At 35.7% G+C, this 15,780-nt stretch overlaps 1 long non-coding RNA gene and 1 pseudogene across 1 annotated transcript; one reads left to right on the forward strand and one right to left on the reverse strand.

The window, feature by feature from the left end:
• Positions 1 to 242: 242 nt before the first annotated feature.
• On the reverse strand, positions 243 to 1,397 carry LOC145166895 (receptor-like protein 44 pseudogene; annotated as a pseudogene).
• Positions 1,398 to 14,503: 13,106 nt separating this feature from the next.
• LOC145162796 (uncharacterized) lies at positions 14,504 to 15,525 on the forward strand. Its single transcript, XR_013739341.1, has 2 exons — positions 14,504 to 14,639; positions 14,746 to 15,525. It is a non-coding gene; the product is annotated as an uncharacterized LOC145162796 (long non-coding RNA).
• The last annotated feature ends 255 nt before the right edge of the window (positions 15,526 to 15,780 follow it).

Here is a 15,780-nt window from a genome sequence, read left to right on the forward strand (position 1 = left end):
GCTTTATTTTGGGATCGATTTGTTCCAATAAGTGGGTAACTGCTGTTGCTCAAGAGAATGGATGTCAATCAACTTTCTTAAGGACAAGACGATAAATAACCCTTCATTAGAAAATTAAAAGATGTTTATTTCTCAATGGGTCAAATAATAATAATAATATTATAAATTATTGTCTTTTAGCAATTTTCTCAATGGGTCAACCCCATAATAATAATATTTATAAATTATTGTCTTATATATAGCATTTTTCTACTAAAGTTTTGAGTTTAACATTGTCTCTGGTCTCTGAAAAGAAAGATACAACAAATATTTCTACATACAAAAAAAAAAAAAAAACAAATATTTCTTATATAAATAAAGCATTTAGTTAATTAATTAATTATTTGGTTAATACTTAATAATCAGGTAAAACAATCTTCCCTTCCTGTTCAGCAGCCGTCTTCTGCTCCGTCGCTCTCAACCAAACACACACCACCGTAAAACTCAGTGCCAAGCTCAACAGCCCACTTCCCAACCCGATCCCCACAATCGCCACCACCGACAACCCTTTACTCTTCATCGGAGGCAACGGATACCCATAAAGATCTTTGTTACCATAATACGAGCTGACATTGAATCGGGGCAAGTTCCCCGTTCTGTTTCCCAAGCTCGCCGGAATCGGCCCGGATAATTTGTTGTTAGAAACGTCGAAAACAGATAACCTCACCAAAGATCCAATCTGCGGCGGAATTGTGCCGGTGAGAATGTTATCGTGGAGGTCAATGACATTGAGATAAAAGCACATGGGAAGGGAAGGTGGGATGGCGCCGGAGAGGCGGTTGGCGGAGAGGTTGAGGACGGCGAGGTTGACAAGGTACTGAATTTCGTCGGGGAGAGGTCCGGTGAGGGAGTTGTTGGAGAGGTCTAGCGATTGTAGGTTTGTGCAGTTGGAGATGTAAGGTGAGATGGAGCCACGGAGAGAGAGGTTCTGGAGGGAGAGCTTGTAGATTCGGCCATTGTTGCAGGTGGCTCCGACGAGGTTGGAATTGAAATCGGAACAGGGGTTTGAGAAGGCGAGTTTGGTCCAGTTATGGAGGTTTCCGATGGGGTCCTGAAAGGATTCGAATAGATGGGTTAAACATGATTCGTCTTTCTGATCTGTGGTTGATGGAGGGAGGAAGATGGAGATTAGGATCAATAAGAGGGATAATTTGGGAACATGAACACCCATGTTTATGTTAAGAAGAAAAATCTTGAAAACAAAACAATTGATTGATCGAATTTGAAGGATTGTTGGGGAGAAAGAACGAGGGGTTTTCAGGTTTCAATTTTCTCTCTCCTTCTGGAGTATGAACTTGATTACAGGTGCGCATGTGAGAGAGAAGAGACTCAATGAGTAATGTTTTAGAAAAATGTTATATAGTTCAAAATTTAATTTGATTCGATAATTTGATGTTATAGCATATTAGCATGTTGGTGTTTTTTTTTCAATAGTATCTGCAAATAGGAAAGTATTTTATAAAGGTTTAATATCAAATTAAGTATTTTATAAAATTTTAATATCAAATTGGTGTAATTTCAAAAAAAAAAAAATAATAAAACAAAAAATAAATAAAACAAAAATATTAAGATATTTATATTATAGGAAATTCTTTATAAAATTTATCTCTTTATTATCAGTTTCTGTTTATATCATTTTTATAAGATTTTTATAAGGTAATACAAATGAAATTATATATATATATATATATATATATATATATATATATATATATATATATATAATTTTCTTAATATACAAAAGATAATAAAATATAAACTTTCATTTGGATCTCTTTTTCCTGTGTATATATATATATATATATATATATATATATATATATATATATATATATATATATATATATGAAATTAAATTAAAAAAATTTGTAACACCCTAATTTTAATATAAAGTACATAAACAAATCCTTCTTAAAATCTTATTCACACAAAAATGATTACTCTCATATTAAGAGAAGTATATCAAATACATATACATGATATAATACAACAAAACTACAGAAATGGTATAGCAAGTTACTACATTAAAAGTGCCAAAAGTCTACTATTCTCAAAGTCTATACATGTCATAGCATAACGTTACTCTACTTTACCTAGGATCCACTATCTCATAGTGCTACCTAATTTTTTCAGTGATCTCCATCTCATAGCATCACACCAATTTATTCGTAATCTTCATATCAAAAAATTCCCCCAAATTCAAATTAATCATCTCCATCTCACAGCATCATCAATTCCCGGATGACAATCTTCATTTTAAAGAATTGCCAACTAATTAGTTCTTTTCAAGCAAAAGTTTAATCATCATCAACATCATAACTATTTATAAGTTTCTCCTTATCACCTAAATGATGAGTTATCAATGTCAACGCATATAACAACAATATATGATATCAAGCCCCCCTAACTCCTATCATGATTCGGCCCACCCTTTTTAATATATACCACAACAGAATATGATTTTATCATCCTTTTCATAAATCATACTATCATTTTAACTAGCCTTCATCAACTAGAAGATTTGTATTCATTTTTACAAGTTTTCCTAAATCTATTAAAATCCACTTACAACCGTGGCTTCCAAATTTGCATCGGTAAGAGAAATAAATTGTCAAATTTCATTCACTCAAATCATTATTGGTATTTGTTAACTAGATATATATGATTAAGTTGCTTCCCTTCCGATTATCACTTTAGAACTCTATCGATGGTGGGTATATGAAACATCATACATAGTCATCACTAATCTCGGATAGTAATACCCACATTCTACTTGCAACCAAGAATGATAAAAAGTTGGTTATATCTAACATCCCAAAAAATCAGCATAATCTTTGTGTAAAGTGTAAAAATCTATAAATTGTCTTTCATAAATAAACTAACCAAACAATATATGGGGGAAACTAAGTTATTACGCATGAGATAAACTATATTATGGTAATGACTTCAATCTAAAAAAGTATTGTCTGACATTTATACTTCTATTTAATCCAATATTAAGTAACACTTATGTTTGGTAATACATGCCACTAACACTGTAGGCAAGACAATAACAACTCATGAGAACTCAAAAATTCTAGAAAACCCGAGAAAACTTTTCAATTTTTTTCGTCAAGTGTTCTTTTAAAAAAAACACATAATAGCTTATGACGTTTGAATGAAAGAAGCCCATTCCCTGAAGAATAATACTAAAAAAACATGATTTTATGAAAAGTACATGTATACACATTTAAAAAAAAAAAAAAAAAAAAAAAAAAAAAAAAAAAAACCACATTTTTTCAGGAAAAAGAAAAAAAAAGTTTGGAGAGTATGTACCTACTTAATGGATAAAGTAGTTTTCTTTAAGTTGGGTGGAAAGTTTTTACTAAGTTATATATATATATATATATATATATATATATATATATATATATATATATATATATATATATATATATATATATATATATATATATATATATATATATATATAATAGGTTATGACCCGTGTACTACACGGGAATAACATAAAACAATGCTACAATTATTTTTAGAGGCTTAGATGTTTTATCCGTAACTATATAATTATTAGTTTAAATTAATTTTGCAATGTATTTTGAATATATGAGCAAACGCATGTGTTTAGATTTCTCCACAAAATTACATGCTTTTCTATTTTGAAAGAAATCTACTTATCTTTAAATTTGTCACAATCGTTTACCTGAAAAAAAATGAAAATTAACACACTAATATTTTTAACCCATATTTATGAAACGACCCTTAATAAACAGATTAGACACAACAATCAAATTAAAACAACAATTTTTATAAATTGTCTATTCTTACAAAGCACATTATCTTTTATTTGTACCTGTAATTATGAGCGTTTGTTTGTAAGTAAAGAAAGTCATATGAAAATAACACACTCTTTCCTTTTTAACAATTATAAAAATTTATTTAAATATTTACTATCAAATGAAAGGGCTTAAATAGTTGGAAAGTTGCACTCAGTGTAATTAAATTTAAATGTTAACTAAAATCTTCTAAATTCGACGATGAATAAACTCATTAGCCACGAACATTCAAAAGTAAACTCTTATGTGTGAATTTCAATTTAAATGGCTACAGCCACACAATGCATATCAATCCCGAATCCTTTAATAAAATCAAACCTTCGAAGGAACGATCTCGTTCTAATTTATAGTACCTAATGAAATCATTACATAAAAATGTTCAAAATCATAGAATTTTACACAATGGCAACGTACTTACAACACCATAAAAGCAATATACTTACATTATGCTCATCTGCATATTGAGGGCTCTTGCACTTTGGACTTATATAAAAATTTCTCATAAAAACGTTACCAAACAAAAGAGAAAAAAAACAAATCAATGCATGAAAGAGTAGACCACGTAACCAGGAAATCCAGTAAGAATTCAACATTTAATGACCTCAATACTGTATAATCCGATATGTTTTAATTTCCATTATACCACTTTCCAAGAAAGTTTTGTCATGCGATCTCATGTATGAAAGAAATCATAATCACATCATAGAATGACAATTGGCAGGTACAACTCCATACTACAACTCCATATTGATCCTAATATTTAAGCTTTTGGTGTAAAAAAGGCACTTCCAAATCTAGAATCCAAAGCACTCTATAAGAAATTAAGTTGATTCATAATGGAATTTATGATTTAATCAATAACAATGAATAGTCTCTTTGTAACGTCCAAAAATTTCACGCCAAATTCAAACTTTTTAAATCACAAATAAAAGTCAAATAGTATTGTTTACAAAATGTTTTCAAATCAATATCCATCAGAATGTCCCAAAATCATAACATAAGGATGAGGAGCGGTACGGTCACGCCTTCGCCTTGCCACGATCTCCTGAAGTACCTGAAACAATAAACTGAAAACTGTAAGCCCGAGGGCTTAGTGAGCTACCCCCAAAATACCAATACCACAATGACAATACCATATCAGTAACAATCAATCAATCAATCATGCATACTGGGCCATCGGCCTGACTGGTCCGCCCTACCGGGCCTACAGTCTATCTGAATCTATTCATGCATATTGGGCCATCGGCCTGACTGGACCGCCCTACCGGGCCAACAGTCTATCAGAATCTATCCCGAGCCTTCGGCATAACTGGTCCGCCTCGTGGGCCTGCAGTCTCCCCGGACCGCTCATAGGGTATGTTGGCCTTCAGCATAAAGCAGGACCGCCTCAACCCAACCAATAAGCAAATAACCAAGTTCGCATAACTATCATATACTGGCATATACAAACATCAAACATATCTGTCATACTGATCATCAACCATAAAATCCTCTCGTAACTATAGTACCGACCTAGCAGGTCAGTAACATACCAATCCTTACGGATCATAAAGCATAACATACTGTCTACCCTGATTCCGATCTAGCAGACCAAACCATATGTAGCATACCATAACAATAACAACTAAAAGGGCCGGCCTTGGTGTCGTAGACCCTATCGATATAGTGAGGATAACTCACCTCGCAGATGCCGACTCGAAAGGTAAACTCCAATTCTCGGATCACTTGACACAGGCTCCACCACCTATGACCATAGTACAATATACTCATAAGTCCTTAAATCTATAAGGTACTCCATAACCCACCAGTCAACCCCTGGTCAAGGTCAAAGTCCTCAGTCAAGGTCAACAGTCCATGTTGACCCCCAACTCGTCGAGTACCCTTGGCTACTCGCCGAGTTCCTCGAAGCACATTCCACTCGTCGAGTCATCGGGGTGACTCGTCGAGTTCCTTCGTTTCCCGTTCAAACTCTAAGGCCACCCGTCGAGTTTCCTCCTTGCCACTCGACGGGCACACACGCATACATATCCTAGGGAAAACTCATCCGACTCGCCAAGTTGTTCTTCAACTCGTCGAGTCTTATGGTGATCTTCATTGGACTCGCCGAGTTGTTCATCCAACTCGTCGAGTTCACGGCCATCTTCATGTGACTCGCCGAGTCAACCTTGCGACTCGCCGAGTCCATTCAGTCCTTTTTCCATACAGACTTGTTTTGAGCCATGCAGCGGCTCCAAATCACAGATCCAAGCTTCTAGGGCATGTTTTTCACGTAAAGTTGCAAACTTTACGTGCATGCATGACTAATAAGGCTCTTAATGCCAAAACTAAGTTCTTAATGGGGCTTTATGCACAAGGAGGGCCTCATTCTCGAGCAAAATCAGAGCTTTATGACTCTAGAACCCAAGAAGGTTACAGATCTGAACTTACAACTTCAGATCTAGCTCATATCCCACATTACCATCTCAACCAAACCATAAAAACCCTAGATCTCAACCAAAAGAGGTCTAGAAAGAAAAAGGAGAAAAGATGACGACTTGATACCTCCAAATGATGCTATTTGAGGTAGATTTCTGATCTCCCACACTTCCTTGCTCCTAGCCCTTTTGTTTTCCCCAAGCTCCTTTCCTCACAAGATCTCATCTCCAAAGCTTTACACACACAAGAATGAAACACCACACGAATTAGGGTTCTCTGAGCTCTCAAAGGACTGAAAAGAGGCCAAAGGAGACTTATGCTTCCTTAAATAGGGTGCAAAACCCCGGGATTTAGGGTTTCATCTGCCAACTCCTACTCGCCGAGTCCCAATATGGACTCGTCGAGTAGGTCACTTAACACGCGATCCCACCCCGCTGCTACTCGACGAGTAGGTCAACCAACTCGTCGAGTAGAGCTTCACCCAATAAATCTTATTTAAACAATACCTGAGAATCGGGGCGTTACAACTCTCCCCCACTTGAACTAGACTTCGCCCTCGAAGTCCGTCGGAATAAACAATGTCGGGTAATGCTCGCGCATCTTCGCTTCCGGCTCCCATGTCCACTCGGATCCCCTCCGATGTTCCTACTGTACCTTTACCACAGGTATTTCCTTGTTCCGCAGAATCTTCTTCTTCCTTTCCAAAATAGCCACCGGCCTCTCCACATAGTTCAGGCGTTCGTCGACCTGAATGTCATCCAACGATACCACTGCCTCCTGGTCCATAATGCACTTTCGCAATTGCGAAACATGAAATGTGTTGTGGATCCGGCTAAGCTCCTCCGGAAGCTCTACCCTATAAGCCACCCTGCCAACCCTGGCAACAATCCTGAACGACCCGATGTAGCGGGGACCCAATTTTCCCTTCTTCCTGAAGCGGATAACTCCCTTCCAGGGTGAAACCTTCAGGAGAACCATGTCACCCACCTGAAACTCCAGCTCCGATCGGTGTCGGTCGGCATAACTTTTCTGCCGACTCTGAGCGGTGTGCAGTCGCTGTCTAATCTGCTGTATCATCTCGGTAGTTTGCAGAACTACCTCTGTCCGACCCATCACTATGTGCCCAACCTCGCCCCAACAGACTGGGGTCCTACACTTCCGCCCATACAACAGCTCGAAAGGCAGGGCGCCAATACTAGAATGATAGCTGTTGTTGTAGGCGAACTCTACAAGCGGTAGGTGGGAATCCCAACTCCCACCGAAATCAATGACGCACGCCCTCAACATATCCTCGAGGGTCTGTATGGTCCGCTCACTCTGCCCATCAGTCTGCGGATGGAACGCTGTACTAAAATGCAACCTCGTACCTAGTTCCTCGTGGAACTTCTGCCAAAAACGGGAAGTAAATCGGACATCCCGGTCGGAAACTATGGAAACTGGAACCCCATGGCGAGAGACAATCTCGCGGACGTACAGGTCGGCCAACTTCTCCGCCGACGAACTCTCCCGTATAGCTAGGAAATGGGCACTCTTGGTCAATCGATCCACGATGACCCATATAGCATCGAAACCCTTTGCCGTCTTTGGCAACTTCGTGATTAAATCCATCGTGATCCGTTCCCATTTCCACATGGGAATCTCCAGGGGCTGCAGCTTACCATGTGGCCTCTGGTGCTCGGCCTTGACCATCCTACAGGTCAAGCACCTCTCAACAAACCAAGCGATATCTCGCTTCATGCCCGGCCACCAATAACTCGAACCATTTTGACATATAGCTAGAGGGTAGGACCATTTTGACATATAGTCGTTCTAAAATCCAACAACCCAAGCAACGTGTCCATCCTAGGCACCGCTCCCGTAAGTACTCGATCAGTAATATAAATAATAATACTTTTATTCTTAGGTTTAAGGGTAAACCTAATTTGAGTTTGTGAGCCTGTAGCTATATTTGTAATCTCCTGGGAAGATACGAGTTCTCTGATACTAATCTGTCACACCCATAGCTGACGGCGGAAACACTGCGTGGTGAGACGACATCATGGATCACATTTATTTGCATACAAAGAACAAGAACAACAACAACATAACAATAAAAATATTATTACTGAAAACGAATTACATTGATACTTGTTTAGAGTTACAATACTTTGATGCCTCAAACAGTAGGCTGCTTAATAAACTAGTCAGTAAACTATAGGTGATTATTCTATGTGTGTAGACTTCCAACTTCTTAATTTCCTAAGAATACATGTGTTTTGAAACAATGTCAATGTAATGTTACTGAGTTCACAAGTTTGAAATCTTTGCATGAAATGTACTTTTAATCCAAAAAGTATGTTTTTGAATGTGTGTTAAAACCATAAGATGTGGATTTTTAAAAAAGTATATTTTTGTGGTATATAATTGGTTTTTTCCAATTTATATATAAATGATATAATTGGTCTTTCCCAATTTATATATAAATGTATTTTTATATCAAAAGTATGTTTACTAGAAATATACTTTCTCAACCGAATATGTTGTATAAAAAAATGAACTTTCTCGACTGAAAGTATGTTCACCAAAAAAATATACTTTTTAAACCAAATAGTATGTGGTTTACCGTATATAAGTGTTTTCAAACTTTTATATATATATATATATATATATATATATATATATATATATATATATATATATATATATATATATATATTCCAAAAAGCGTGTGTTTCATTATATATAAATACTATTTCAACTTATATATTGTATTTTTATACCAAAAGTATGTGTTATTAAATATAAATAATATTCAACTTATATATATGTGTGTATTTAGACTGATCTCAACGTTGCAATGGGTCTCTATAACCGAGTTGTTTATGATTTGTTGCTCCTCACGGCGTTTCATCGGACGTCATAGTAGTGTAGACAGTTATCACCCGTGACATAACGATCGTGGTTGTAGCTACCAACCGTAGGTAGGGGTGTGAACTTGTATAAATCTATACATAACTCTCCCACTCATTTAAGATTTAACGGTTATAAATCTGGGGTCTTACTAAGTAGTACACTTAGGTGATGAAATGTTTCATGTATACCATTGCGTGTGTGTTGTTCTAAAGCTTTGTAGCATTAACTTAAATGTCAAGTTAGCAGGCCAAAGTTTAACGATGTATAATTATAGTATATATTATATAATTATAGTGCATAACTACTGCATAAATTATGTGGGCAGAATAAGGACAGTGCATAACTATTATCCATTGGGACAGAATAACGGCAAACTAATATCCAAATTATATGAACAATGTTTCAACAATATAAATATCAGCTTATTTAAATGATAGTTTCACGACGGTTTAAGTAATGATTAAATAACAGTTTTGATTTATATAGAGAATAATGAACAATTTAAGTTTATATAAACCGTAAATAACGATGTTAAGCATGCATTCTCACCCGAAAACAGTAAAATATTTTAAAATGGGGCCGTGAACTACCCTCTGAGCGTGCTTTTTAAAACGTCTGATTTTGTTAGAAACGAATGTGCAGCGCTTTGCTGTAAAATGAGTCAGAACGTCACCGGAAAAGGGTGGGTGCACACTTGGTTTTTATTCCGGAAATATGGGTCATTGATCGCCGGAAAAAGTGGTCATTGATCGCCGGAAAAAGTGGTCGTAGGCGGCTGTCGGTCGCCGTGAAGTGGCTGTCGGTGGTGGTGGTGCAGGAAAAAGGAGGCTGTCAGAGTGGGCAGTGAGCGTCAGAGCAGGGGGTGATGACCGGAGGTCTGATCGGAGGAAGGAGGTTACTTGGCGGTTGGAGGTGGAAAGAGGCAGTGTCGACGATGACTCAAGGCGGCGGTGGGTGGTGCTTGGTGTTTTTCGGACGAAATGGAGAGGGAGGAGAGGAATGGTAGTTTTTAAGAGAGATGTTTGTGAGAAAAGAGTTTCCCCAATGCATCAATTTATAGCTAAAGTTTGGTAAGACAAGTGGTCGAGATCGTGCTGTGTGGTGTGATCTCGGGCTACGAGCCCCGGTGCCCGTTCTGACCTTTACAAAATTTTCCTGTCACTGGTTTGTACTACTCGACTACCTGATTTGTAAAACATAAAAATATCCATCTAAAGAGTCCCACAACTATGCGAACAAAGCGTTTGAAAGTACACTTATGGTGGGTTCCTGTTTGTTGTGATTCGAATAAAATTGCGAAAGTGTCACTTTTGTGAAACGGAAAAGTTAGAAATTGAATCAAATACTAGATTATTTCCTAATTCAACATGAAAGTTGTAGTAGACGGAATTACGACAACGTAGATATAAAGAATGTTGAAAACATATCATGTATGAAGAACTTATAATTTTATAAAGATTGCATGCAAATAGTAGGATACTGATGACTTAGAAGAGCAGTTGACCGCCTCTAAGGCTGCCAACCGCCCAACCACCCAACTACCCACCATAAATGCCAACTACTAGTTTTAATAATGAAGTACATACCTGCTGTAGAGGGTACGATGTGTCCCTATAGGTTGCGTTGTGTCCAGTGTATTATTGTACTATAAATATTGGCCTTAGCCTCCCTCATCTGTTTCCCCATTATTTTTCAAAGAGTTTATCTCCCTCTCCTTCGAACATTTCAGTCCGCCGTGATTCGAATTCTCGTTCTATAAACTCAGAAGCGAAGTGTTGGAAGTTTCGGAAGGAAACAAGAAAGTAGGCATCGAAGTTCTGCTTGCGGATATTTGGACTTCGTCAAATCAAGTAAGTTATACTTACTCTTATCTATAACCGAGTATATTCATTGTTGTTGTTATGAACCTATAAGTGCTAGATTAGTCATTTATTCCAATTAAAAGTGCTGATTGGTCTACTTACGGGAGAGGTGTCTAGGATAGATACATTGGCCTAGTTAATGGATTTCAGAGAGGCTATATGTTGAAATGGTCCTGCCTCTCGACTGTTTTGACTGGTTGATCCTTATTTGATAGCCATGAAAGTAGATAGTAGGATTAGTGAAGGATCTAAATATTAGCTGTTATGTTCAAATAGTCAGTAACCAATATATTATATTATTGATTTTTACGTGTTGGTTGAGCTGTCTGCAAACCAACCTACTTAGTTGTTTCGAGACTATTCAGGTGAGTTATCTTACTATACTATGTGTTACAGTTTATATCCTTGTATGCTAGGATATAAGAACTAGTAGAGTAGAGTTGTATGCATAGACTAGCATCGTCTTTGTATGAATGAAGGTTTGTTTATATGATTCATTCATTATGTCAGTATGAGGAGTTAAAGGCGGAACGACGACACGCCGCGAGCCTATAGACTCATGTTGACGACGAAATGACGACATGCATTGAGTCCATATACACCCATTATTGGTGGAATGATGAGAGGTCGTGAACCATTGTTTGTATACATCTATATGTCTTGTGATATATGGTAATTTTGGGAACTCACTAAGCCTTGGCTTATAGTTACGAATTAAATGTTTCAGGTTGTTCCTTTGATCGTGGGAATGCTCCAACGTGACTACTCACATCGAAAAAATAACTTGTTTTTAGACTTCCGCTAAACTCTGTTTTATGTTTTATTAATGTATGACTACAATATTTTTCATGAAAAGAGGATTTTGGAGTTACTTAAAAATCAAAAATTTTGGTTGAAAACCGAGAAATTATAAACATTGGCTTTCGAATTCTGCATCTAAGCCAAATTTAGACTCAAAAAAAAAAATTAACGATTTCTTTCTGAAATGTGCATATATATATATATATATATATATATATATATATATATATATATATATATATACACACACACACATACACATCTGAAAAAAAAATGAAAAGTATAAATGTGCATATATGGACATTTGATGCATATTCAAATGTGCATATATGCACATTTCAGAAAAAGTTCGTCAAATTTTTTTTAACCTAAATCTGACTTAGACGAAACATTTGGAGGTCAATGACAGTGTTAGTTTTGAAAATATTGGTCGGATAAGGAGTTCTTAGGTTCTCATGCAAATATTGAAAAATAGGGAAATAAATGTAAAAATCAATTTTCTGATTTATATACAATTTGGAAATAGAATCAACCAAACACGTTTTCAAAAATTTTATTTTCATTTTATAAAAAAAAATCATAAAAAGCTAAAATATTTTCCACAAACAAACGCATATTGGGACACTATAGGAAGCAGAAGAATAAGTTCATAGTTTTTAGATAAATACTTAATATGGGAATAAGAAAGTTATTGTAGCCAAATGATATCAGGTGTTGTCCAACCTCTTTGAAGTTGAGAGTTCACGTCTCGTATGAGACATAGGTGGTGTGATTAGATTAGATTGGCCGTTCCAAAAAAAAATCTACGAATAATAGGGAAGTAAATGTTAAAAAAGGTCAAAACCCTAAAAGTAGCCTCTATGGTTTGCCCAAAACAATCAATTTGGTCCAAAAAATTTTGGACTTGCACTACTGGTCCAAAACTTTGATTTTGTTAAGACTTTGGTCCAATATTTTTTAAAAATGTTTCAAATGATGAAATTTCCCTTTTTATTTTCTTTTTCTATTTTCTTTTTATATATTTTTTATCTTTCTAATTAAAAATTAAACAAAAGAAAACGGAGAATGTGACCTTAGTTTTCTTTATTCCCCTACAAGACTAGTCTTCCTCCTTTAACCCTTCGGTCAACACCACAAACACCATCGTTGGTCACCACTACTGCCGCCGAACACTACCACCACCACTAGTCCGGTCAAAATCGATTTTTTTAGATCTCAAGAACAAGAACACATTTTTCCAGACTTGCAAAATCGAAAACCCTATAATCATGAACTAACAAAATCATTTTTTCTATACATACAAATCAAAACGAAAACAAAACTTGAGATTTCGAGATCTGCAAACAAAAAAATCTGAAAACCTCTAGAAAACGAGAATGAAAACTAAATTGATTATCGTTTTCTGAAAACAAAATTGATGGAGAAGTGGATGGATGTTCTTGGTATCCTGATCTGGAACGTCACCGATCGGACGTCAGAGTCGTTGGAGCCGGAGTTGCTGCCTCTCTCATCGGAAAAGGTTTCCAACGTAGGTTATTCTATTGAATAAAAGAAATAGAAAATGAAAATACAAAGGGCAAACTTGTTATTTTAAAAAAAATCAAAATAAATTGGACCAAACTCCCAACAAAATCAAAGTTTTGGATCAGCGGTGCAAGTTTAAAATTTTTTGGACCAAAATGACAATTTTCGACAAATGCAAAACTTTTTAGACCAAAATGATAATTTTCGAAAAATGCAAAATTTTTTGGACCAAAATGATAATTTTCGACAAAACAGATAAACCAATTTTAACTTGCAACAAAATCAAAGTTTTGGATCAGTGGTGCAAATGCAAAAGTTTTTGGACAAAAATGACAATTTTCGACAAATGCAAAACTTTTTGGACCAAATTGATAATTTTCGATAAATGCAAAACTTTTGGACCAAAATGATAATTTTTTACAAAACAGATAAACCAATTTTACACTTTTGTCTAAAAAAATTACTCACCTCACCCATTACCTTTTTGATGTAATTCTTGTTTCCATCTCTATATATAAGGCCATTCGAGCAAGGGTTGTGGAGAGCTTCCAAATCAGCAACCACGAACCACCCAAACAACCGGGATACTCACCACAACCATGAAGAGAGAGAAAGAAGAGTTGGAGAAGAAGAAGTCAGAGCGAGGAGAAGAGAATGATTGGACGTTCTCCTTCGTCCTGCCCACAACAATCGACAACGAAGACAAAGGATAACAGTGTATAGGAGTGGTTTGCACGAACCATTCTCGTTGCCACGTTAACCACGAAGCCTCTCGTGCTCGGTATACCGGTGGGTCTAAGTATATATGGAAGTAAATATTAAAAAAATTGGAATTTACTCACCTCACCTCACATCTTTTGAGGTAAGACTTCTATTTCCCGAGGGTGCATTATTTTATGTACAAAATGGAATTAAATGGGGATTTGTGAGAAGTCTAAGCATATAAACGTTGTTAGGAGTTCTCTACCAAGGGTAGTATTCCTAAAAAATATTTAATATTAGTTAAAAAATTTATTACCAAAACATAGTAAATTATTTTTCTATCGATTTATTATCTTTTTTTCCTCTAATTTTAATTAATCTTCTACATTTATCGCCACCTATATCCTTTGCAATCCCATAATTCATGAAAACGTCACCGGTAGCATTAATGGAAGTCTTGGAAAAACATTTGTTCCAGAACCAGCATCCTTCGGAGTTTGACAAGTTCAGTGACGTCAACACCACAAAACAATTACCTTTCTTGCATTACCATCCTTCTGCATTTCTTTCGGTAAGTTTGGGCCCCACCATTTATATATTTACTGATTATTATAATTGTAATACATGATTGCCTTTTTGACTTTCGGACACCCACTCCAATATGTTTGACTTTTCAGCAACGTATTGGCTCCAATTTCTCTTCTCTATCCCTCTTCTTATCTACTGAAATTTCAGAAGTAACCCATTTCTTCCTCTCATCCGGAGATTGGATTGAGCGATGCAGCCGCCTTACTCTCTCTCTTGCTCTAAGTCGGTAATCACTTTTAGTAGTTAAAGTTCTTTAGTTTTGGGACATTGATTGTGGTTGAAATTGTTTTAGTTTGTTTATTTGTTCATAGTTAGTTGGTTTTAGTTTTTGTTTGGTGGCTTTTTGATGTTGGATTTTAGTTAGTTAATCTCTATAACTCGATAATCATTTTTAGTTGTTTGATGTTGGAGTTTCTAATTGTTAATTTTTTTTTTCTGTATTTGAATAAACAATAACAGTTTATAAATGTGATTGTTTTAGTTTTTAACTAAGAAATTTCAACATGTTAGAGAGAGAGAGAGAGAGAGAGAGAGAGAGAGAGAGAGAGAGAGAGAGAGAGAGAGAGAGAGAGAAGCTATTGGGCAGACGGTTTCGTCAGAGTATGGGAAGGCAAAGTTCGTCGATGTTTTAGATGGGCGTTCTCTGGCACTACGTAGGGGGAGGGGAGGTTCATCACCGGTGGAAATAAGGACTTTCCGATACATGCTGGACGGATGCTTCCTCTGATTTAATGGAAACATATTGAATGCTCCGATAATAGAAGATGAGGTGAATATCGGAAAAGAGAGGGAGACGGAAGGACCGTAGTGGGTGAAGATTTTTTAGTTATTTTTTTGAATATACAAATTTAAAAATATGGGGCCGATAATTGTTTTATCATATTTTGGTAAATATTTTACAAATTACTACTATATATATATATATATATATATATATATATATATATATATATATATATATATATATATATATATATATATCGGTAACTAGGTTACAACACGTGAAAACCACAGGTAAGAAAGAAAAACAATATTTATAATAAAAAATGGTAATGAAAAATAAAATATTTATAGAATTTTATTAAATTAATAAGATATAAGTTTTGGTTATACGTTTAATAAAA

This window comes from Lactuca virosa, chromosome 3 (assembly GCF_052849685.1).
Source record: "Lactuca virosa cultivar CGN04683 chromosome 3, Lactuca_virosa_CGN04683_v6, whole genome shotgun sequence".
In the NCBI taxonomy this organism is placed as follows: domain Eukaryota; kingdom Viridiplantae; phylum Streptophyta; class Magnoliopsida; order Asterales; family Asteraceae; genus Lactuca; species Lactuca virosa.